Source organism: Rhynchophorus ferrugineus, unplaced genomic scaffold (genome assembly GCF_030347505.1).
Source record: "Rhynchophorus ferrugineus isolate W39M unplaced genomic scaffold, kcgeb_rfMv2 rfM8, whole genome shotgun sequence".
Lineage (NCBI taxonomy): Eukaryota > Metazoa > Arthropoda > Insecta > Coleoptera > Curculionidae > Rhynchophorus > Rhynchophorus ferrugineus.
Window position 1 is genome coordinate 28,930,877 of NW_027472587.1, and position 27,110 is coordinate 28,957,986.

The window sequence follows — 27,110 nt, forward strand, 5'->3', positions numbered from 1 at the left end:
AATACGTTTATACACTAAACAAGTTCGTGTGGTTTGGCTCGTTTCAATCTTCTGATTTCCTCAGTATTGTCCAGTAGTTGTATTGCTTCCGCGTTTCTGTGATGTAGTAACCTTATTTCATGGTTTAAGGCGAAATCTTGGATCACTTCGTGTATTCATTTGATTTCGAGGTCATCGTGCAGCTCTTCATTGGTTATGTAGCGATACGTATTGGTAATTACTAATTGGTTTGATGTTTTAGTGCAACCCCATATTTGCGCACCACAGGTCCAAATTGGCTTTATGATTGACTGATAAACCAATCTCTTTGATGTTAGTTCAACTTGAGGGTATCTTTCGACTAATCAGTACAGTTTCTCGAGTAATCTGCTCTGCTTTTTGTCTAACATGATGTCTCCAATTTAACCTACCATCGAGATATATTCCAAGATTCTTCTTGAGGAATCGGGCATCCGTCAAGTGATATAATTATGATTTTGTCATTTCATGTCAGCCTATGCCATAACATAGGCACATTTGGAGCCATTAAGCTGTATTTTCCAGTTTCTAGTCCATATCAAAGATTAATGAGTAAATTTCTAACTTATATATGTTTATATTCAAAATATACTTTTCTGTTTTTTATTACTAAATCTCTTTACTTGATTCTCATATAAAACTGGTGAATAATCATTTACATCAATGTCTATATCTTTTTAGTTTTCTCCAAATAGAAGAATTATATTAAACACACTTCATTATAATAATGTAAAAATATTACCTCTGATATAAATTTCAAGTAACCTGTGTGTTCTATTCTAACTATCTATTAAATAGAATAATTAATATTAAATACTTAGGATTAAATATACTTATGTGAAACAGATAACTTTCAATTTTTTTAAAATAATCGTTATCTATATGATTCTGAAATAATACACGCATTTTTATACTTATATCGGTTAAGATCGGGTTCAGTTTTTCGACGAGAAATGTCAACATATCTACAATAACGGAATTGTGGTTTTATCAGAAAATATGATTTTCAGGTGCATATAAATCAATTGAAATAATTCGCTTTAAAAATATTAAAAAAAAAACGAAATTACTTTTTCTCCAATCCAATATTTTAATAATATGGAATAACATCACATACAGTGTTTATCAAACTTATAATTTTCAATATTAAGATAATAATGTCATATTGAAACATTTTCGTGCGTACTTGAACATAAGTATTCGCATTTAAAATGGTGTGTTGATCTCGAACACTGATTATCAGTGGTTATCAATAATTATTAGATAACGATTTTCCTGTGAAAATAGCAGAAAATAAATTGCAATTACAAACATATGGTCGCTACTCATAACTATATTTTTTAAAAGTATTAAAAAGCATCAATTTTTTAAGTTTAAAAAAGAGAGAATTTTTTTAGAGTTTAATAAAAATTTTTATTGGCGATAAATATTGGAGAAAAAGTCAAATATCAGTATCAGTAACAGGCCAATTGCAAAGTCCCCGGCCTACCATAGTAAAATATATTTTTTTGGCAAAATTAGTATTTTTATTCAACATAATTGCCTTCAAGATTGATACACTGATTATAGCGACCCTCCAACTTTTCGATACCATTTTTGTAGTACGATTTGTCCTTTGCTTCAAAATAGGCCTCAGTTTCGTCGATCACCTCTTCATTCGACGAACATTTTTTCCCATTGTTTTGAGATCTGAGAACAGGAAATAATCGCTGGGGGCAGATCTGGAGAATACGGTGGATGAGAAAGCAATCCGAAGCCCAATTCATGGATTCTTGACACGGTGCATTGTCTTGGTGAAGCAGCACCTTATTTTTCTTCAAATGAGACCGTTTTCGGCGATTCGTCCTTCAAACGGTCCAATAACGCTATGTAATAGTGCTGTTGATGGTCCTTCCTTTTTTAAGGTAGTCAATGAAAATTATTCCATGCGCATCCCAAAATACAGATGCCATAACCTTGCCAGAAATTTCTTCCCATTCTTTTGAGATCTGAGTACAGAAAATAGTCGCTGGGAGCCAGATCTGGAGAATACGATGGATGAGGAACCACTTCGAAGCCCAATTTATGGATTTTTGCCATCGTTTCTTTTCCTTCTTTTTCTTTATTTTTTTCTTCAAATGCGGCCGTTTTTCGGCAATTTCGTCCTTCAAACGGCCCAAATGTTTAATAGTCGCTGTTGACTGTCCTTCCTTTTTCAAGGTAGTCAATGAAAATTATTCCATGCGCATCCCAAAATACAGATGCCATAACCTTGCCAGCCGACTGTTGCGTTTTCCCACGCTTTGTAGCGGGTTCATCGGGTGCAGTCCACTCGGATGACTGTCGATTGGACTTCGAAGTGAAATGATGGAGCCATTCTTCATCTATTGTTACATATCGATGCAAAAATTCGTGTTTATTACGCTTGATCATCTTCAAACACTTCTCTGAATCATCAACTCGTCGTTGTTTTTGGCCAAAAGTGAGCTCACGCGGCAGTCACTTTCCACAGAGCTTTCTCACACCCAAATATTCTTGAATGATATGATGTAGCGTTCAGTTGATATCTTTAAAGTGTCTGCTATTTCATTCAGTTTCAATTTACAGTCATTCAAAATCAATTGCGGATTTTTTAAAAATGTTTTCATCGGTAACAAACTCTTTTGGGCATCCACTGCGTTCACCGTCTTCGGTGCTCATTTCGCCACGTCTAAACTTAGCTAAACTAATCCTTGATGGTTACATTCAAAAAGCAATATTTTATCAACACTCGAACTTCATTTTTATATATTTTATTCACATTAACAAAAGTTGCTTGACTGAAAATGCTATAATTCACAAACTAATGATCCGACAGCTATCAAATTTATACAAGCATCTTTTGAGGATAAGGGCTGACTAAGTACATATGGATTTAATTCTACTAGCGCCATCTATGTGTCAGACCGGGAACTTGTCAATTTACCTGTTATGTTCAACTGTTAAATTTAACGCTTCTGACATTTCTCCTTCAGTGTATGAGTATACAGTGGCTAATTATAGAATTATGCTCAAAATTGTATTTTCAACATTAATTATTTTTGTTGTTTCATTAACCGACTTCGAAAAAGGATGAGGTTTTATGTTCGGCTTTTTATCTTTTTTATGTATGTTCGTCGATTTCTCCATCAATTGTGGGCCGATTTTCAAAATTTTTTTAATCGAAAGAGTGCACTTCCAAGGTGGTCACGTTGGAACCAAATCAGGATCGGTTGGGGGAAGGGGGGAAATCGAGGGAAATTCTCTTATTTCAAAGGCACGCACAAAGTTTTCACATATTTTTTTCTAAAATAATCAGACATTTGGGTATAATATTATTGTTCATGTGACGGAAAATCGCAAGTCGTTCAGTGCAAAAGCCATTCATTTTGCTTTTTACGCAACTGCTTCTATAGTGCTATAGGAATGTTCGTCCGGTCGGTCAGTCGGTCGAAATGTGTGGCTGCAGCTGCGATTGTCACAACACTCACTACTATTTTTGGAAGGAATTTGCACGAGGACTGAAAAACACTGGTTTAATAATCACTTGTTTATTTCGATAATGAGTGATACATGTGGTCGACGGGAGAATTGACAGGATATTAGGTTAAGGTGAAGGAAGTACGGTAGCGCTGTGGAAGTGGTACTATTACAGGGGGATGGAGAAAAGAGAAGAGAGCGAGGCATCGTCGTGATGGTCTTTTATACCCTGGAACTGCATGGTACCAATTCATCGGCGTTGCCAACCTTTGTACTTGTTGATGAATTCGTGGTGGCCTAAAGGGTCGTGGCGATCGCCACAGTGCAATGGATAAAGCGTTTAGATCCCGAACGGAGTTTATTACTATTTTTCGTCATACGGACTGCACCTTGGCGTACACATTTTAATATTAAATAAAATAACTGCGTAATTTACTGAGTAAATATCTAACACAAAAAAAGAGTACAGTAAAATATTTTTAACAAAAAAATTGAACCGACTTCAAAAATAAATAAGGAACTCACTAAAAATTAGAAAATAATCAAACTTAAATTTTTGGATTTTTGTGACTTTGGATCATTTTGTAAACGTTACAGAAATATAAATGTTTGAAATATATTCACGAATATATTAATAGAATAATTTAATACTCTTTTAAAAACGATTAGATGGTACATTTTAATTTAGCAATAAACATTGCTTTTTAGGAAAAGAACACTACACGTACCGTCGAATTATTCACAAGATATTATTTTGGCATGTCATTGTGAAAAGTATAGTTATAAACAAAATAATACAGAGTTCCGAACCAAATGATGAAAACCGTCAAATGATTTTTGGAGACCGAAACTTTCCGAGAAGAACCGAACACCCCACGAATTGATTTCGATCACCGCGAACGGATAGAGTTTCGCCGAATTTTCGCGCAGGTTCTCGCACAGACCCCGAACTTTCGCTTCGTTCAACTCTGTACTCACCATAACATGATAAAACAACAGCAATTTTCGTTTAATTTATTTCGTATAAAAATACTAAATGTTTTACGACAGTGATTGGTCTAATAAGCAATTACCCGACTTTTTTTAATAAAAATAAAAAAAACTGGAGGCAAAACGCTGCTCGGATGTTTCTCAGCTCGCTCACAACAGATACACACCGGCGAAGGAAAAAAAAACGATTAAATTGCTATCGGCGACCGCCGCAGATGTTTATCGGTTCTTGCCACGAAAACTCTCAAAGAAGAATTACAAAATAACCTTGTTTTTTTATATTGCGTCTCGAAAACTTTCCCCATCTGTCCCCGGGGATTATTTTCCATGAGGATGGTCAAAGGCCGTTTGAGTACGGGCAAAAATTAAAATAAATTATGGGAAAAAAAACACGATTTGCCGATACATTAGTGACCTTCTGAAGGTCACGATCGGTCTTTGTCGTGGGTTTTGAATTGAGTATTGACGAAAATAGAATAGTAACTGTTCCTTTCGGGATGTTTCAATTATGTATATTATGTTGTCGAGTTAATTTGGATACTAAATTCGGTCTGCTGGAAAGATGATTATGTCATTAGTAAGAAATGGTTTCTCTTTTTTGCACAAATAAGCGGATAGAGACGACAGTAAAATCCTGCTCATGCGCATTCATTCTAAACCAGCTTGACGTCTTCACAGACGACAGAAAATAAATGCATAAAGTCTAAAATATTAATAAGTTATTCTAATTTTGTAGTACTAATTTTATAAATTGCTATGGAACAACAGGATATGTTATGATGTTAAATAACCTGAAAACAGGAATTAAAATACGAATACACGTTTTTTTTTATTCAACATAATTCCCTTCAACGGTGATACACTGATAATAGCGACGGTCCAACTTTTCGATACCATTTTTGTAGTCGTTCACCTCTTCATTCGACGAAAATTTCTTCCCAGCGAGCATTCTTTTGAGATCTGAGAACAGGAAATAGTCGCTGGGGGCAGATCTGGAGAATACGGTGGATGAGGAAGTAATTCGAAGCCCAATTCATGGATTTTTACCATCGTTTTCACTGACTTGTGACACGGTGACTGTTTTGGTCAAGCAGCACTTTTTTTTTCTTCAAATGCGGCCTTTTTTCGACGATTTCGAGCTTCAGACGGTCGAATAACTCTATGTAATAGTCTCTGTAGATGGTTCTTCCTTTTTCAAGGTAGTCAATGAGAATTATTCCATGCGTATTCCAATACAGACGCCGTAACCTTGCTAGCCGACTGTTGCCACGCTTTCCCACGCTTTGGAACTGAATCATAATGTGTAGTCCACTTGGATGACTGTCGATTGGACTTCGGAGTCAAATGATGGAGCCATGTTTCATCCATTGTCACATATCGGCATAAAAACTCGGGTTTATTACGCTTGATCATCTCCAAACACTGCTCCGAATCATCAACTCGTCGTTGTTTTTAGTCAAAACTGAGCTCGCGCGGCACCCACTTTACACAGAGTTTTTCATACCCAAATATTCGTAAACGATATGATGTACACGTCGAGTTTATGTCTTTAGAGTGTCTGCTATTTCATTTAGTTTTAATTTACGGTCATTCAAAATCATTTTGTGGATTTTTTAAATGTTTTCGTCGGTAACAATCTCTTTTGGGCGTTCACTGCGTTCACCTTCTTCGGTGCTCATTTCACTACGTATAAACTTAGCAACCAATCCTTGATGGTTGATTTTCCTGGGACAGTATCTGGAAACTCGGCATCAAGCCAAGTTTTTGCTTCAACTGTAGTTTTCCCTTCAAAAAGAAATATTTCATCAACACTCGAAATTCATTTTTATTCATTTTTTTCACAATAACGAAAGTTGCTTCAGTCAAAATGCTATAATTCACAAACTAATGATCCGACATCTGTTAAATTTATACACGCATCTTTTGATAGTTAGGGCTAACTAAAGAACATATGGATTTAATTCTAGTAGCGCCATCTATGTGTCAGGCCAGGGACTTTTCAATTGACTTGTTATTATATGAAGAAATTTTTATATTTGGAATCAGTTTAAATTTAAAGTTTTTTGCTTTTATGACTTTGGAATATGAACTTTAACTCAATGTCTGCGGCCGATCACTGTCCGTGGTAGGAAAAGCAATAAAATCATCATCTTCTTTATTAACATTATAACTCCTGTTGCTCCCAGTCATTATTTCATGTTTGTTTTTTTGTAATTTGCTTCTAAAGCATTATTGCGAGATTTCGGACAAACAATGCATTTTGTGACTAGAGTGATAGCATAAGGCATGAATTTAAAAAAAACTTATCAAGTCTCGTTTCCTTAACTCTCTTTTAGTTGATATGGGAGAACAGTAAAATACCTCAAATTGCAATCCTCTCCATTGTAGAGAGCCCCATCTTGTGGGACTGGGATATATTAAATGATGTCCAGGACATTATTTTATGACTTGGGCTGAACAAGTCATTTCTTTTAACAACACTTTTTTTACTCAACAAGCCAATGACTTCAGAAAATGGTTTAAAAATAGGAACATTGGCTGCTGTATGAATTACAGCGTAAATAAGTTGAAGTAATACTCATGGACTAACGTAATGGTCTTGTTGTATACATGCATGACTGTATTAAGAATAGCATGACAAAGTAATTTTATTGCATGACACTACCTATTCACATGTGAGCCCATATATTAAAACGTACCTTAAAATGCTAAAATAGGGCATTTTATCTCACCTATCACATTCTGCAGATATTATTACATCGAATTATCATTTCTGGCTAATGACACACGATTTGGTTGAACAATAGTTTTGACATCAAATTCTTGGATCGCCTCTAAATAAGGACTATTCTATCGATGCGGAATATGTGAAAAGGTTTTAAACAAAAAAACCTGTTGTATTTAACGGAAAGAAGAGTCAACTGTTTGAACGGCTATAAAAAGCGGACTTATAACATACTAGCGACCCGCCCCGGCTTCGCACGGGTGCAATGCTGATACTAAATTAAATACACTACAGAAAAAATATGAACGTTGTATATAAAAACATAGCGGCCCGCTCCGACTTTGCACGGGCATAAAATATATATGCCTATGTCACTCAATGAAAACATGATTAAAATCGATCCAGTATTTTTGGTTCATTCATTACTGCCCTTGGCCTGCACGCATTAAATTTGGAGTAAAACAATTCCTCTTCCCCTATACTTACTATGAAGATTTCCTGCTATCTTTGGAATATCTAAATTCATACAATTTTTATTACATTACACATTTTTAAACGCAAATTTTAAATTTGTAATATCTCCGAAAATATTTGTTTCATTTACATGCTGTAAGGAACCATATTGATCTATACTAATTGCACACTGTATTTAAGGTACTTAATTCGGTAAGGATTAATGCCGTATTGCTTAAAACAGCTTCGTAAATAAGCCATTTTCTCACGTAAAAAGTAAACAATAAAAATGGTTAATGTGGGTTATCCCTAAAAGATAAACATATACCATCGCGGACTTTTTTGTAGACCTTTTTATGGTGTACAATACTGTACACCATAAACATACTGTAGTACATTAATTTGATCTAACTCGTAGGGTTAGGCAGCGTTTTTGCTAATTGCTAAATAAGCCTAAAAAAATAGGTTAATTTACGACATCACGTTAGAAACCTCTAAAATTAGCAATGTTGCCTTAGTATATTATGCATGTATTATACATATAAACCTTCCTCTTGAATCACTCTATCTATTGAAAAAAACCACATCAAAATCCGTTGCGTAGCTTTAAAGATTTAAGCGCACATAGGGATATAGGGACAGAAAAGGCGACTTTGTTTTATACTATGTAGTGATGTAATAATTTTTATATAATAAAGTTTTAAGCAGCTGTTTTCAATTTTTACTCCTATATAACAGTAAAATCAAAAGATAATTCAATATAACTTACGCTTATTTTGTAAATTCCGGATATTTTTACACCGAATGTTAAATCGCTTTTCAAAAGTTTATACTGTTATCTATGTTGCGTGTTGTGCTGAACTTTACTCATACCTGCGAACAGACAAATGTTAGGTACAGTTTAATATAGTCTGAAGCTATACATTTACTTGATAGTCACGAAAGTGGTTTCTAGTTATCTTCGTGGTACATGGGAGTTCATATCAACCTGTTTTGTTTATATTCCGGTGCGTCGCTATAAACCCAACAGAAATAATGTGTCTCGCATAAGAAAAGTTTTTTTTGTTTCTTAGTAGTTACACAATCTGCCCAAAAGGCAATAAGTATTTCTTATGTTTATATTATATATTTTTATTATATATATCATGTAGAAAATCACTTCATTAAGTGATCTCCTCTATAAATAAAAGATTATCTTAATTAATTAGTCATTTGCTAAAGCTTATTCTGAAATCTATATATGTTCAATAATCAGATCAAATGGTATTAAACGTTTTAGTCTACGCACTTCACCATCACGTCGCATATTTAGCTGATTAGCTGCAGTGAATGCACTGACACTCTTTCGAAGTACTTCACACAAAGACATTGAATTATAATCGGTTCTAGAGGAATATCGCGTAGTATCACTTCATTTGTAACATAGTACTGAGCATTAACAATGGCACGCAACTCTTTATTTTGGAACTGTTGAATGATGGATGTATTAGATTTGCTAGCGGTACCCCATAGTTGGATTCCATATGCCCAAATGGGCTTGAGTATAGACTCATACAGCAATACCTTATTATCTAATGATAACTTGGATTTGCGCTCGATGAGCCAATACATTTAATATAATTTCAGTCCCAGTTGTTTCTGTTTAGAGAGTATGTGCTTCTTCCAGGTGAAGCATCGATCTAAATGCATACCGAGATATTTAACATTCTCTGCTTGGGGGAATTGACAATGATTGATATTCACTGGTGGGCATGTTTTTTTACACAGGATAAAAGTTATTTGGGTGGATCTTTGTGGTTTCATTGGCTTTAATGTGCCATGTCTTCAACCACAGTTGTATTTGCTCCAGGTGAGTTTATAGGTTTATAGGTTCATTAATGCTGTGACTGGATCTTCACGAGATGATAAGAAAAGATGAACATGAACATGTAATGAAAGAACATGAAAGAGAAACCATGAACTTCGATTACACTGCGGAAGGCCATTGATAACACTTATACAGTGGTTAATGGCATGGTTGGACAGTATTTGAATTACCGGTAATTCAATTACAAATACATATTTGGTATTTTTAACTCAATTACTTCATTAAAAAGTAACAAAATACATTTTAACTTACATAAATGTATTCTACATCAACTAATTCTACATCAACACTTTATCGAACGTAGAACCAAACCTGGAGAAATTCATTGAAGATGAAAACACATGAAATAATGACTAGGAAATATAATTTATTTTAACACTATAGTTCATCTAATACATATATTATTGAATGACTTAAACCACAGTTAAATATACAGCTACAATAATGTAGGTTAGAAATGTTTTCTTATATTTATTTTAGGCATGTACCATTGTACATGCCTTTTAAATAATTATTTAGAGGATATTTCTTTAAATAATATGGGGACGTACAGACAACTGATTGTATATTTTGAAGTTGACGATGAAGCAGTAGGGGTCGGACAGTTATATGATTCTGGAGTTTCCGAGGAGTAGTTAGTAAGGATTTTCTTACCAAAGTCGCTCAGTGCAAAAGCCATTCAGTTTGCTTTTTATTAAGCACAAATCATATAATATGGGAAGCCATAGAAATGTCGGTGGCAACTGCATCTATAATGTAGTGGTTAGAGCTTTCAGCTCACCCGCGGAGGTTGCAGGTTCAATTCCCGACAGGGACAATGATTTTTTGTTGTTGTTCTAGTTTGGTTAGAAAATTTGTCAAATCGTCTAGACTAGGTAGCGGACCTCGGGGCCTGAAGCGTTTCTTATTTACAACCATTGTTTCTTTATTCATATTTTTCCACATATGGGCTGCACCCTTACTTGGTCTACCTATTGTAGTATTAAATAAAATAACGTAATAGCGTAATTTATTGAGTAAATATCTAGAACTAAAAAGAGAAAAAATAAAATATTTTTAACAAAAAAATTGAACCGACTTCAAAAAATAAATAAGGAACTCACTAAAAATTAAAAAATAATCAAACTTAGATTTTTAACACACACAAAAAAACATTTTAAAATAAAATATGTACATAATATGTTGTAGTAACTAAATAAAAATAAACAACAACCTTACTTAACCACCCTACTACACGTATTTTATATTCTAATATATATACACACAATTTAGCTTAATACCTACCTAAACCTACTTATCTATTTATAATATTATTTTAATTACTACCAAACTGACTACTTTGATGTCGGTGCCGAGCCCAAAAAATACAAAAATGGTAATATAATTTTGTGACATATACAAAAAATAAATTACCAACAAAACAAATCTAAATTAATATAACTGTTTGGGTTCGGCACCAACTTCAAAGTAGTTATTTGGTAGTAGTTAAAATAATAGTGTAAATAAATGTGTCAAATGTTATATTGTTTTTAGTCAGGCCAACCTCTTAGATTTTTTAGTGACTGAACCTACATCTTACCCAGCCTGGTTACTGGCGTAACTGGGATCATTTTCTTTGTCGGATTGTACACTCTTGCCTAGGATAATCACAAATATTAAACACTCACAAACATAGATTTTACATGCCTCAAAAGGATTCAAACCCGCGATTATCGCAACAGTAAGAGGACCGACCTGTCGCCTTTACCACTGCCCCACCAAGCTGGCATAATAATATTTTAAATAGATAAATAAGTATTAAGCTAAATTGTGTGTATATAGTAGAATATAAAATACGTGTAGTAGATATTTTAAATAAGGTTTTTGTTTATTTTTATTTAGTTATTACGACGATTATTATGTATATATTTTATCATAAATGTTTTTTTTGTGTTAAAAATCTAAGTTAGATTACTTTTTAAGTTTTAGTGAGTTCCTTATTTATTTTTTGAAGTCGGTTCAATTTTTGAGGTAAAAATATTTTTGTCTATATCTAGCTAACAAGTCAATTGAAAAGTCCCCGGTCTGACACATAGATGGCGCTACTAGAATTAAATCCATACTTTTAGTTAGCCCTAAGCCTCAAAAGATGCGTGTATAAATTTGATAGCTGTCGGATCATTATTTTGTGAATTATAACATTTTGAGTGAAGCAACATTTGTTATTGTGAAAAAAAATGAATAAAAAGGAATTTCGCGTGTTGATAAAATATTGCATTTTGAAGGGAAAAAATACAGTTGAAGCATAAACTTGGCTTGATGCCGAGATTCCGGACACTGCCCCAGGAAAATCAACCATCAAGGCTTGGTATGCTAAATTTAGACATGGTGAAATGAGCACCGAAGACGGTGAACGCAGTGGACGCCCAAAAGAGGTTGTTACCGACGAAAACATTTAAAAATCCACAAAATATTTGAAATTGAATAAATTGTAACTGAATGAAACAGCAGACACTCTAAAGATATCAACTGTTGATGATTCGGAGCAGTGTTTGAAGATGATAAAACGTAATAAACCCTAGTTTTTGCGTCGATATGTGACAATAGATGAAGAATGGCTCCATCATTTCACTCCGAAGTCCAATGGACAGTCATCCGAGTGGACTGCACACGATGAACCCGCTCCAAAGCGTGGGAAAACGCAACAGTTGGCTGGCAAGGTTATGGCGTCTGTATTTTGAGATGCGCATGGAATAATTTTCATTGACTACCTTGAAAAAGGAAGGACAATCAACAGCGACTATTATACAATGTTATTGGGCTGTTTGAAGGACGAAAGAAAAAGAAGGAAAATAAACGATGGCAAAAATCCATAAATTGGGCTTCGAAGTGGTTCCTCATCCACCGTATTCTCCAGATCTGCCCCCCAGCGACTATTTCCTGTTCTCAGATCTCAAAAGAATGCTCGCTGGGAAGAAATTTTCGTTGGATGAAGAGGTAATCGACGAAACTGAGGCCTATTTTGAAGCAAAGGACAAGTCGTACTACAAAAATAGTATCGAAAAGTTGGAGGGTCGCTATAATCAGTGTATCACCTTTGAAGGGAATTATGTTGAATAAAAATACTAATTTAGCCAAGAAAATGTGTTTTACTATGGTAGGCCGGGAACTTTTCAACTGACCTGTTAACTATTAGAAGTCTGTTAGGAAATCCAAAAATATTTTCCTCAAACACATGAAATGTTATTGAACACTATGACTACTATTATTGCAATGCAAACAAATTTTATATTAATTATAAAGAACGATGATTCAGTAAAAGCACCAGTTAGCAGTTTATTTATTTTAAACGAAAAGCATAATGTATTCTCGGCAATTTCAATAATATTTCGAACAAATAAACATTATTATGTTAAACACGGACATGACAATAAACTATTCAGTATAATAATCGAACTTTTTAATCTTTCTAACGCCTTAAGCAGGCTGTTGCCAACTGTAAATTTGTTTACATGTTTATAGGATAATATCCGGATGTTGTCGATGGGTAGACCGGCTTTCATTACCGGCATTTTAAAAAGAAGATAGCCGCTGTCGCCCTTTTTAGGTAAATCACGCCGTCAACTGTTTTTGTCAGTTTTCTATGGGTAGTTTAGTCATGTAGTAGACATATTTTCCAAGTAGGACGTGGCGAGAAGTAGAAAATCGAACTAAAATGCATGTGGCGGCGACGTTGCCGCGTTGACTAAACGATACATAATTTAAGGAATTTTATCATCCTGAGTATACAGTTTAAAAAACAATCCCATATTTGTTTGAAAATAATAAAGTTTTAACCGTTTTGATTTCAGGAAAAATTTGTATGGCATATTTATTAATATTTTTATTGGATTATTAATAATATGTTATTTTCATTCTTAAGTTTCCTTATTACACTATTTAATTCTTCAATTTGTATATTCAATGTGCTCTCGCTTTTTTTTGTTGGTTGGTATATTTTTTCATATGTTGCTTCTTGTGAACAAAGCACTTTCTGAAAGTATTTCGTCCATCATTCCATTATTTTTTCATCTTCAGTTATTAAGTCCCCTTTTTCCTATTATATATATATATATATATATATATATATATATATATATATATATATATATATATATCTATAATTATATGCTCCTCTCTTCTGAAAATTTTTAAGACTATATAAATTTTAGGTTTTATTTACTGTTTATCTGCTTAATTTTTTCTTTGCCTCTTGTATCATTCATTTTATTCTTTGCATTTTTTTGTATATTTCGAAGTCCTTAGTTGACTTTTTATTCGAATAGTTTCTCCAGTTTTTCTTCTTTTGTTTATTTCCTCGAGCATGCCAAAACTGGAATTACCATAGCTATGTTACATTTGCGGGTGATATAGCACTATTAAGAGGGAGGAAAAACCAAAAAGCATTCAGAAAGACAGATAGCGATAAACTAATGGACTGGGTCAAATTATGGAAAATAAAATTAAATGAGCTAAAATCTGTTATTAATTTTGCCTACAGTAAACTAAACGACCAACCAGCCTTTGAATGGTGCTATGCAAATACTGCTAAATATTTAGAACAGACATTAGATATCAAATTAAAATGGAAGGAATATCAGGAAAAAGATGAACTCAAAATAAAATATAAACAGCTATATTGGCTCTTTAGAAGAAAGTCCAAAATACCAATTCTCAATAAGATACTGGTCTAAAAGCAGGTGTTCAAATCAGTAGAGCTCTATGGTATAGACCCAGGATATCAATGTAAAGGAAATTCAAGTATTCCAGAACAAGCTATTGCGTAACACACTGGACGCACCTTAGTATGCACGCAATGAAGATTTGCATCGCGACCTGGAAATTCGAAAAAAGGTTCGCTAAGAAACACGAAGCCACTCTACGCTTCAATAAAAATCCAGATCCACAAAATCCACTTCAGCTACTGCATAGATGACACTCTGTTCGCAGACTAAAGGAATTAAACCCTGTGAATTTGTATGATAGTGCGTGAGATAGTGTACACCATACCTGTGATACGTAGAGATAGATTGGACGCACCAGCATTTTATACAGAATCGCTTTCTGGGGGATTGGAAGTTTACTTTTTCTGCAGAGGACTGGGAATATGTTATACACGCTATTACCTTTGCAAATAGCGTGCTGAATTTGGGCTGACCGTTGGAACCTACGGTTGAATTGGAGACCGAGGTACGATACCTTCTGGAGGCAGGAGATGTATGCGCGGTGAAGGTGTGACAACAGATCTATAGATTATCGCTGGATGGACTATAATGTGTAAATTTTAATAATAATTGTATGATAATGGTTGGTCTAGTACACCAGTTTTTATAATAAATAAATTTGAAAAAAAAAATCCCTGGGTCATCATACTGTTCGTATTTGGTCAGATCTTCTTTTGTTAATACCACATGTCAATCTAGCTACACCCGATAACGAGTTTAGTATTTAAATAAGCAGAACATATGTAGAGTTATTAATCAAGACATTTGGTTGGAGATGAAATAATACCGAGTACAGACAACTCAATAACTCTGACATTATTTCAAATAATGACTCTAAAACCTCAAAATATGTTATGTCAAGGGCTGAAATTGTCATCTCACTGCTTCCAGTAATATTTAATGTATTTAAAAACTGCTGTTGAAAATAATAAAACCTATTATAGACTGAGAAAACCTAACACCTACGTATCAGAATAACAGATGTAGCTGACAAACCCTATGAAGATATAATTGTATGTTCGGCTATATTCTTAGATGTAGCACAATCCTTCGATAAGGTATGATATGACGGATCATGTTCACAAGAGTCAAACAAGAGAAAGCCTACTCTACAGTAAAAGAAGCTAAACCAGGTGTACCATACGAGTTTCTATTGGGCCCAATTCCTTACCTACTCTGTACATGTAGTACACCACAAAAGGAGAATATTACCATGGAAACATTACATTTGCTGATAATACTGCTATTCTTGCTGTTAGAAATAATAGCGAAGAGACGATACGAAAATTAAAACAGGCAAAAACCTGGAAGATAAAAATTAACGAACTTAAATATATGCATTTGCAGTTAACGTATAATCAGACCGCACAAGCATCAGTAACAACGAATTATACTATCAATTCATATATTAACAACGCTAAGTATCTCGGAATGAATATTGATGGAAAACCTCGCTAAAAGAAACAAGTAAAAAAGAAAATGAAAGAAATGGAATTAAAATACTAAAAAATGTATTGGTTAATTGGAAGAAAATCACAATTATCGGTACGTAATGAATTGCTATTATACAAGCAAGTATTGAAACTTATTAAACTTATACAAGTTTTCTAGAACAAAGTCTTGAGAAGTATTGCAGGTGCATACAGATACTACAGGAATGTTTACTTACATCGAGACCTTCAGATACCGACTGTCTCTGAGGAAATCAAGAAAATTACATTCTTATGTCAATATCGATGTAATACAACTCTTGGGTAATACCAGAACAGGACACATACTCAAAATAATCAAACCATTTAATCCCGTGTAGTGTAATGAGGTGCATTTAATAGAAAAAACAGCAGTGAGAATACATAAACATTATTACACCAGAGACTAATCACATATTTTAATTCTATGAGAAAAATACTGCATTATATGTTTTCAATTCAACACGAAAAACTTTTCGTGCAGCCACTGTTCACTCGCGCATGTTCAATCCGACCGATCTCCGCCCAGCTGATAACGAGAGAGTTTCGCCGAAAGCCCCGTTTCCGAGGAACTCCGGCAACGCCGACCTATGCTGTGAGCATTAGTAATAGTCCGTAGCGATACCCGACGCGCCGCTCTCTCTCCGTCCTCGTCTGTTCAACAAGTAGGGAGGGGAGGCATCGAGCACGTGCCTCCGTTCTTGGGCGCGCTACAAGGGAGGGGCGACCGGCTAGCTTATCCCTCGATCGGGCGTGCGTGTCGCGACAGACTGTCAATTTGTGCAAGTTGTTGTTGGTGCCGGTCGTCGGTCGGTTTTTCGTTTTGCATTTTTCCACCCCGGGAAAATCCGCGATATGTTTTAAAAAGTCCTCCGCCGGCCGCCGAGGATACCCGTCGCCATCTTAACGAAGTGTATCGGAGTTTTCGGCGTTCAGTGTCGCTTATTTTCCCTCCATTCGATTCGGGAACAGTGCCTGTGCAGTATTTTCGGATTTTATCAACAACGCATAGCAGCACGGTCAGTATTCTTTACAATAATGAAGGAGAGATGCGCGGCGAGATGTTCTTGTTGTTATTGTTGACAATCCGTCAGTCCGCGATCGATATGACGGACGACCCGTTTTTGTTTCGGCCGTCTTGTATTTGTTGTTAACGACCCGACGTTTTCTTTAATAAAATGTCATTATTAATATACGTTCAACTATACGCGGGTGTTATGCACAACGTCGAGCGAGATTTTCACCGAAATCGACTAGACAAAGAATGTGCAAATCACTTCGCTGCATCGTAACACTGGAGAAACCATTTAAATATGCACGGTCGGTGATTAATTTCTAATATCGCCGGAGCCCGGAAAGGTCGACGAATTGACCTTGAAGTATGGAAGTTGGTAGTCATCGGGATAATCGCTTTCCAGTTTAGTTTTCTTGGTATCGATAGAATATGTTATATATGCTGATACGATCATCATCCCCTCTATCTATCTATCTCAAAAGTAAATCGAATTACACTAATCACTGAAATATGTATTTATTTTGATTTTTTTTACACATAATCAAGGTGCAGATATGCAATTTCATCATCTATCAATGGACGTTGTTATATAATTTATTATATAAAGTATTATCACTCACGAGTTCGTATAACAGTTTTTGTAATTATTACTAAAATCTTTGGGTGTGTTATTAAGGTTATTACCAGTTCTTTTTGTTTCCTTTTAACTACCGTAGCCTGTTGTTTTCACGTGTGTTTAATTGTTTGAACCAGTATACACGAGTTTTGTATGTTATTTTTAATGTACCAATAACAAACAATTAAATTTTACTATTTTTCGTTATATATTTCAAATTATATTTCTCGCGAATTTATTTTTCTCGGTATATGTAGAATATAAGTGCTGATACGATCAACCTCCCTTTTCTTTATCTCTCAAAAGGAAATCGAATGACACTAATCACTGAAATATGTATTTATCTTGAATTTTTTGATACTTAATCAAGGTGCAGATATGCAATTTGATCATCTATCAATGGACGTTGTTACATAATTTATTATATAAAGTATTATCACTCACGAGTTCGTACAACAGTTTTTGTAATTATTACTAAAATCTTTGGGTGTGTTAAGGTTATGACCAGTTCTTTTTGTTTACTTTTAACTACCGTAGCGTGTTGTTTTCACGTCTGTTTAATTGTTTGAACTAGCACACACAAGTTTTGTATGTTATTTTTAATGTACCAATAACAAACAATTACATTTTACTATTTTTCGTTATATATTTCAAATTATGTTTCTCGCAAATTTATTTTTCTCGGTATATATAGAATATAAGTGCTGATACGATCAACCGCCCTTTTCTTTATCTCTCAAAAGGAAATCGAATGACACTAATCACTGAAATATGTATTTATCTTGAATTTTTTGATACTTAATCAAGGTGCAGATATGCAATTTCATCATCTATCAATGGACGTTAATTAATACTAGAATCTTTGGGTGTGTTATTAAGGTTACTCCCAATTATTTTTGTTTACTTAATACTATTGTAGCCTGTTGTTTTCGAGTTTGTATGTTTCTTTAAACCCACACACAGAGTTTTGTATGTTTTTTTTAAATTTATTTTTAAATTTTACCATTTTTAGTTATATATTTCAAATGAAATTTTGAAATGTCTGTTTAACGTGAGGTGTTCCGACTGTTCCTGGAATATTGTTATTCATTTACCAGTATCGAGTATTTCTCGTAATTTTGAAAATATTAGATTATATTAAACGACATTCATCGGTTATCGGTTGCGGTTTGACTAAATCTTAGATAGACATATTTATACAGTATATTATTCAGTTTTACATATTTGGATTTATTCTCGATGTTTTAGTTCTCTCGTTTTGATGGAGTGGCATTTTATATTTTACGTCCAGTTTATGGTGAATATGCAAATTTCATTAGTATTATTATTTTTTAATAATACACTCCGTTTAATGGTTTAATGACCTCCGATGGTACAATATGCATATTTGCTTTATACATCCCAGTACAGAGTCAGCTTTTTGTTCGGTTTATAACGCTTTATATTTGTTCATTATATTCTATGACTAATTAAACTGCCCATCAACCTGTTTTGTTGAACATTATGATTTTTAAGAGGTCTGATTCTAAATTATAGACAATTTTCAGTAATGTTATGAACGTTTTTTTCACGGTATGTATACATTTCAGCTTCAATGTCTTCTTCTCAGAGAATTGTTTATTAGTGCAAAAGTCATTTAATAACAAAAGAAGATAATTATTGCATAGAAAAAGAAGTGGGCTGTATGAGGGATGCTCTAAAACTTGTCCAACGTTTTCTATTTATGAGAATGGTTCAATTTTTTTATCCAATTTTTGGTGAACTGCAATGGTAGTTAATGTAATCTCTGTGCATTATGATGCGTTATCTAAAGTTTTTTTAAATACAATTTAAAGAAAAGTGCAATTAATTTATGACAGTTAATAGTATAGTTTGGTTTGGTAGGGAATCATATATGCTGCAGTAAATATTCTATAGTTATTTTTGATTACCCATTGTCTGGATATTCTAAATGTATAATCAGTCAATTTAATAGGATTTGTAGTTAAGACACTATTTAATAATGATATAATTCGTATTTGTAATACACTTTATTTCATTTTCTGCGTTAATTTGACTACATACCTATTTGTTTAAAAAATTACTATTTGCTACTCAGCTGGTCGAATAGTGGTACTTAATGATATATAAAATTGAGCATTATCCGACAAACAAAATAGGTTTCTTAAATTTGTCATCATCATTTAAATCATCAGAAAATAATTTTAAAATGAATCATTTCTTATGCCTTATACAAGGGTTAGTATTTATATATAAAGCCTTGGCAATACTTAGTGTTGTTTGACCTTTATAACCATAACCTTCTTTAAAACGTTTTGTTATCTGAGCACAACTTGAACTTGAAAATTTTATCTCGGTAAAAAATGGAATTAACTCATTTTAACTTTTGATGTTAACCTATTTATTACTTGCAATATTCGATTAGTGCTTTGTTAGTAATTGCAATTAGTATTGAAACCTGAAATGAATCAGAAGTTAATACCTCTAAAATTTACAGAGAAATCTTTAGAATTCTACCTCCAAAACCATATCAATTACTATCAGTTCTTAAGCAAGAATATTTTTCTTAGCTGTTCACCAGATATCAAATGAAATCACAGTCTGCTTATGAAAATCAAAATCTTGTAAACAAAGAGGACAGATGATTCTTGTCGATGAATCGATGTGATGGACAGGCATGAAATTTTCGCATATGTCGGGTTTTTTTTCCACATATAGGTACATATAGTTCCCTCCTATAAACCGGAGACATTAATTTGTTTTCTGTACAAAAAATTTAAAATGTATCTTTTCATGATCATACTATTCTTAATTGTTTTTTATCCAAACTTGCCGTAACTCTAGTAGTACCAACAATAAGAGAATAATTGAAACTAAAAGAAAATCTTAAACAACACTGTTTAAAATTAAATATAACTTCGTTTAATATAGTTTTAATACACTCCGTTTTAATATTGTTTAAAATTTAAAATTTGTCTTCGGATTTTAAATTTATCCGCAGGCAGCTGCCAGCATATTGTGGTACAGTGTTGCCAGATTTTGATTCGAGAAAGATTAGGCGTTCTTGGTTGATTTATGTACAATAGAAACGAGGAGTAATCGAGCGTATACGAGTTGCGGTTGGTAAAACATCGACCAGAGCCTGAAATGTTTGTTTATATATTTTGTGTCATCGATCTGACAGCTATTCCTGGTTGCTTTATTTGGCCGTTTTATTGTAATTTACTGATGTGTAGGGCAAATTACAGAAATATTTTAGGTTTAAAAATGATTCCTGGATATAAGCTTTAACCGTGCCAAAATAAGAGATGCAAAATATTCGCTAAGCCGATTAAGACCTAATATTCATTATTAGTTTTGTTGTAGTTTGTATATATGACTCATTCTGCTTTACAATTTTAATTGATACCCATTCAATACATATGCGATACGGATTTTATGCGCTAACATGTATTACTTACATTAAAAATCGTAAGTAAACGGAGAATGTAGGACAAAATTATATTTATTCGCATAATAGAAATACTAATAAGTGTTTAATGCATTCCTTTTGCGGCTAGAATAATTAACGTGCACATATTTTAGCATAATCCATATACGGCTTGGGAAAAAACCCTGTTGAAATATCAATTTTTTTTTCGTCGATGTTGGCTCTTTGACCTTGGCCAGTTTCGAACCATCTGCAGGACATTTCCTAGTGCCTTTTATTCCTAAATATTTATATTTGCCGTTGTGCGACTCTCACAACTTTTTTTGACGTTTTTATATACACGTTGTCTCTGTTATTTTTTATCGATTTAGATTTTATTCCAAATATTTGAATTTTTTTGTGATATATTTGGGACCGTTCGTCCATAGACGCCGAAATCATAAAATAACCATAGTCTCCTAATTTCGACATCGACAACGAAATATCTAACGACTTATCCGTGCTAATATATAATGCAAATAACGGTGGATCGATTCGTTTTCGTTTATTTCTACTTTCATCGTTATCGATGTGCGTATGACGTACAATTATAACGAAAATGTAAGTCCCCATATGACGTGTTACTGTGAAAACTGTGTTTGACGAACGAAAATACCATCATACATCACTATCATAAAATAAATATTCTAAATTTCATATAATTTACTTACACGATACTTTATGCAACTCAATATACGTTGCCCAAGACTTTTTACCGTCTCAGTTTATTAAAAGCCAGGCTTTCGAATTATTATTAAATGTCCGGTATCGGAATCAGTTTTCGACGTTTTCTTTCTCCGTTGTTTCGTTTGTAGCTCAAACGACTCGAAATGTTTTCGCTTGACAGTTTCTATTAAGACCGAATGCCATCTGATGTAGTAAATTATTAGTAGACTTGAACATAACCTTAAAAGTCAACGTCAATATATTTATTTTATTCCTTTCTCTAAGGGATTTTTATCCTAAATTATCTTTTAGTTTATTATAAGAAAATAGAATATAAGAAATAATCATATCGATAACATTTATTGATCGCAATTTTAATATTGTGGTTATTAACGGGGCCTATTATGATAATATTCAATTCCATAGTTTTAATTTGCCTGTCAAGCGGTGATATTTTGTCATTAGTCGATCATTAATATTTTATTTTACGCTAAATGCTCAGATATATATTTCAGAAGTGTTGAATTTCTATATTATCGTAGGTGTTGAGTTTATTTCTCGTGTTTTGAAAGTGATTGTTTTAATGTCAGTGATAGAGTGCAACACATAGCAAATAGTGAAAGATTCCGCTAGAACTTTGTGAATTGAATGGAACAATTGGCAAATCTGCCCATGGCTTGAGAATTATTGGGAAGGAAGCATCTACCTTAATTGACTTACAATACTATTGCAAGTCGATTTATTATCACGTTGAGGTTGATTTGTTTTTGCCCGGCTGAAGATAATAGTTTTCTGTGACTTATAACTAGCAATGGAATGTAGATTTACTACTAAGATAATACAAAACAAAGAAAATCACGGATTAGTCGGTTGAAATAAATTACCCATAGCTATAAGATATTACTCTACATTTGGTAAGATTATTTATTAATTAAAATCGGTAAGAGTATTGATTCAGTGCCTTTTTACGCAAGGACATATTTGAAAAAATATATTTTTGAAAAATTTGATTACAAAAAAAAATTAACAAAGCAAAAAAATGGATAATGGCAAAGAATTTTAGAAAAAAATGGAAATATATCCTTTAAAATATATGTGATAAAGATATTTCTCATCAACTCGCTCTTCTCGCCACTTTTAACAATCACTGAAGCAGTGTTTTCGTTAACTAATTTGAAAAAAAAAGCTGTTAAAATTTCACAATATCATCCTACTCATAAGTTTGTCAGTTATTGTGCTAATAACAGGTCAATTCATATATTTTTTTAGTTAGCCCTAACCCTCAAAAAATGCGGGGTCATTAGTTTGTGAATTATAGCATTTTGCGTGAAGCAACTTTTGTTATTGTGAAAAAAAAATGAATAAAAAGTAATTTCGCGTGTTGATACAATATTGCTTTTTGAAGGGAAAAATATAGTTGAAGCAAGAACTTGGCTTGATGCCGAGTTTCCGGACACTGTCACAGGAAAATCAAACATCAAGGATTGGTATGCTAAGTTTAGATGTGGTGAAATGAGCACCGAAGACGGTGAACGCAGTGGACGCCCAAAAGATGTTGTTACCGACGAAAAGATTTAAAAAATCCGCAAGAAGATTTTGAATGACGATAAATTGAAACTGAATGAAATAGCAGACACTCTAAAGATATCAACTGAACATGTACAACATATCATTCACGAATATTTGAGTATGAGAAAGCTCTGTGCAAAGTGAGTGCCGCACGAACTCACTTTTGACCAGAAACAACGACGAGTTGATGATTCGGAGCAGTGTTTGAAGATGATCAAGTGTAATAAACTAGAGTTTTTGCATCGATATGTGACAATGGATAAAACATGGGTTCATCATTTCACTCCGAAGTCCAATCGACAGTCATCCAAGTGGACTGCATGAACGATGAACCCCGCTCCAAAGCGTGGGAAAACACAGTCAATACATCAAAAACAGTCGACTGGCAAGGTTATGGCGTCTGTATTTTGGGATGCGCATGGAATAATTTTCATTGACTACCTTGAAAAAGGACATCAACAGCGACTATTATATAACGTTATTGGACTGTTTGAAGGACGAAATCGCCGAAACACGGCCGCTTTTGAGGAAAAAGAAAGTGCTATTTCACTAAGACAATGGACCGTGTCACAAGTCAGTGAAATCGATGGCAAAAATCCATGAATTGGGCTTCGAATTGCTTCCTCATCCACCGTATTCTCCAGATCTTGCTTCCAGCGACTATTTTCTATTCTCAGATCTCGAAAGAATGATCGCTGGGAAGAAATTTTCGTCGAATGAGGAGGTGATCGCCAAAAGTGAGGCCTATTTTGAAGCAAAGGACAAATCGTACTGCAAAAATGTATCGAAAAGTTGGAGGATCGCTATAATCGGTATATCACCCTTGAAGGGAATTATGTTGAATAACTAAAACTAATTTTGCCAAAAAAAGGGTGTTTTACTATGGTAAGCCGGGGACTTTTCAATTGACCGGTTAGTGACACTACTTTTGTTATTTTCAATACAATGGATCAAAAACAATTTTGTGTTTTAATTTTACACTGCTTCTTGATGGTAAAATATATCGTTCGAGCGAGGCAACGGCTTGAAAAGTGTTCTAAGGATTCCGCTCCATCAGAAACAACAATAAAACGCTGGTTTACTGAGTTCAAATGTGGTCGTAGAGACACCGATGATGTGGAAGGCAGTTGACGTCCAAATGAGCTGGTAACACCAGAAATCATTCAAAAAATCGACAAAATCGTTTTGAATGATCGAAAAGTGAAGTTGCAGTTAGTTAACATTGTAAAGTTATCAAAAGAAGGTGTTGGTTTTATATTGCATGATCATTTGGGTATGAGAAAGCTCTGTTCAAAGTGGGTACCGCGTTTGGTTTGATTTGCTAACTGTTCACCAAAAACAAGACCGTGTTGATGATTCTGAGCAGTGTTTGGCCATGTTTAAACGTAAAAACGATCATCTGAGTGGACAGCAACTGGTGACAGGGCAATTTTGAGGTAAAAGATAAATCGTTCTACAAAAACGATATTGAAATCTTGGGGCCGCGCTGGAATAATTGTGTGTCTCTTGATGGAAATTACGTTGATAAATAAATTTTTGAAACAATTTTGAACCAGAAAAACCGTGTTTTCTTTGTTACGCTCGGGACTTTTCAGCCCATGTATTGCAGAATACCTCAATATCAGGTATTTGAAATACCAATTACAAATTACATTTTGAAGAAGTAATTGGAATACAACAAAAAGTATTTTAATTAGAACTAATTCAAATACTGTCCAGTAATTCCAAATACAGTGTACAAGGTACGTCAATGAATCGACTTGCTAATTTATATTTCGCTTAAATTCGAAAATAAGGAATTATTTTTAACTAAAACCCGTGTTGAGCATGGAAACAGTTCCCGATGTTAAAAATCGGATTATGGCACAACGGGAGTGTTGGATACCGTCCGAGGTTCTCTCTTTCGGGTGAGACGGGATTAATGCTTAATTCCACCGTAGTTGTGTTGAAATTTCAGCCTCTCGACCGAAATTAGAATCGGTTTCGGCTATTTTTAGATAACCCTGACAATAGTTATGTTATTCGGTGCGTCTGGTAACATTTCATGATGTTACAGGGCTATATCTGAAAGTGTAGTGATGGGGTATCAATGAAAATATTACGGGGTCTTTGTTATTGGGTGCTTGTATATATTTCGATCACTTTTTCGCTTTTAAAATGATTTCATTGAGACAAATTCGCACAATATATGTTAAACAAAATACTATTTATTGTTCTCTACCACCGTTTCCCCTTTTTATACGATATCATGTAGAAAAAAATGTTTTGTTGGTTTGGCAGACATGTAACAAGAACGGCGAATTTAGAGCTGGCTACACCGCAGTTTAGAGTTGTTTCGAATAATCATCAGGTCTGGGAGGTGGCCTCTTTACGTGTGTTTTTTTATTTTGTTTTATTTTAAATGTTTGCAGTACATATTCTATGCAAATTTTAGTTCTATTCACTTCTCCATATAAACTATACCATATCTCTTATCCCTTCAAGCGCGCAATGTCCTTAAAAAGAAAGTCAAGATGTTACCGACAATTTAACAATAACAAATACAATTGCAATATAAAGTAGAAGGCTTAATACGTTGTATTAAGAGATTTTTTACAATTTCTGGTTGCATATTATATTTACACAAGAACTATATATATGGTCAATTCAAAATAGCAATGACATGGGAAAGGTCGCAATGTTGCCGCCGCTACTTTGAGTTTTAGTACATTTTGGCTGTGACATATAACAAAATTTTAATATAAATAAAATAATTGAACAAATATTCTATTAAATATAATTTATTTTAACATTATAATACATCTAATACATATATTATCGAAGAACTTAAAACTACAATTAATTATACAGCCACAATAACTTATAGGGTAGAGTTGTTTTATTACACATACGTTAAACTTTTTTCTACACTAGTATAGGTAGGGTTCTAGGTGCGTTTTTTATGTGGTGGTATCCCCCGACGGCCTAATCCACATAATTAACAATTGTATTTCTAGTAATGTATTTTACTTTCATTAAAGAGCATGTTTATGTTTTATGTTTAGTTCTTGTTCCTTTCGATGCAATGTATCCTTGTAAAGTCATTATGATATTACTATATTTCTCTTTAGTTTGTCCTGTTACTATCTGTATACATCTTTCTTGATAAAACTACATTTAATCACTGCATTCTCCTTAATGCATTTGCCATATCTACAGTTAGTGTTATTTCTCTCCTCATACACATTAACCAAACGTTCATGTATATTTTGAACAATAATACACATGCTCATAAAGCTTTCACACTCTATAATACAATTCTCTACTAATAAAGTATACTGACCTTTAGTGGTTTCCTCCTTCATCGCCCTGTCTTGGTAATCGTCCGCATTGAATCATAAACCGACATTCATAAGATTTTATTCAATCATTGTCACTTTTAAAAACACTAATCAAGTGAATAACTAGCTGTTTATTTTCAATCTATCAAAAACTTGCTCAAGATTCTACCATTTATGAATTCCTCAACTAAGGTGCTGTTTTCAACAATGCCTCTTTCCATAAATCGAGACAGTTCTTGTTTGAATATCCTCCTCGACCTGAATATCTATTGTAATAATTCTTTGCAATACCCCGTATCGATTCAATTGGATTAAAAATGCAGTGATAGGGAGGAAGATATAATACTCTGTGGCCATAACATTCAGTAATCTGATCTACTATGTGTCTTTTCTCAGGCTTATTTCTAAAAAAGTAAATTACATAAAATGCAATTAAATATTTCATTTATATTTACCGAGTAACAATTTGAAATGGTTCAGTCTTTAACGTGATTTCCTCGAAACTTATTTTATGTACTTTAAGCCATTCCTTAATTGCAGCCTTTGTTGGTACACTTTTTGGAATTTTTCCCACCCGTATACTATATATATGGTAGATATGGTGCATTGTACATAACAATAACTCATGGTTCCTCCAAGTACTTTAAAAGCTGATTATCAAACTACTGCAAAGACAAGTTATCCTATATTTCTTCATGGTAGTCACCCTTGGCC

The 27,110-nt window shown here is 33.7% G+C and overlaps 1 protein-coding gene across 5 annotated transcripts in view; it reads left to right on the forward strand.

The window, feature by feature from the left end:
- Positions 1-27,110, forward strand: part of Galphao (G protein alpha o subunit) — a 197,213-nt gene that overhangs the window by 62,763 nt on the left and 107,340 nt on the right. Inside the window, exon 1 of one of the 5 annotated variants that reach the window (XM_076411290.1) lies at positions 16,439-16,760. The exons of 3 other annotated variants lie outside the window; for them this stretch is intronic. The gene's annotated coding sequence lies outside the window, so the exon portion shown is untranslated. Of the gene's footprint in view, positions 1-16,438; positions 16,761-27,110 lie in introns of those variants that run through there. One more of the 5 variants, XM_076411294.1, reaches the window with a different exon arrangement.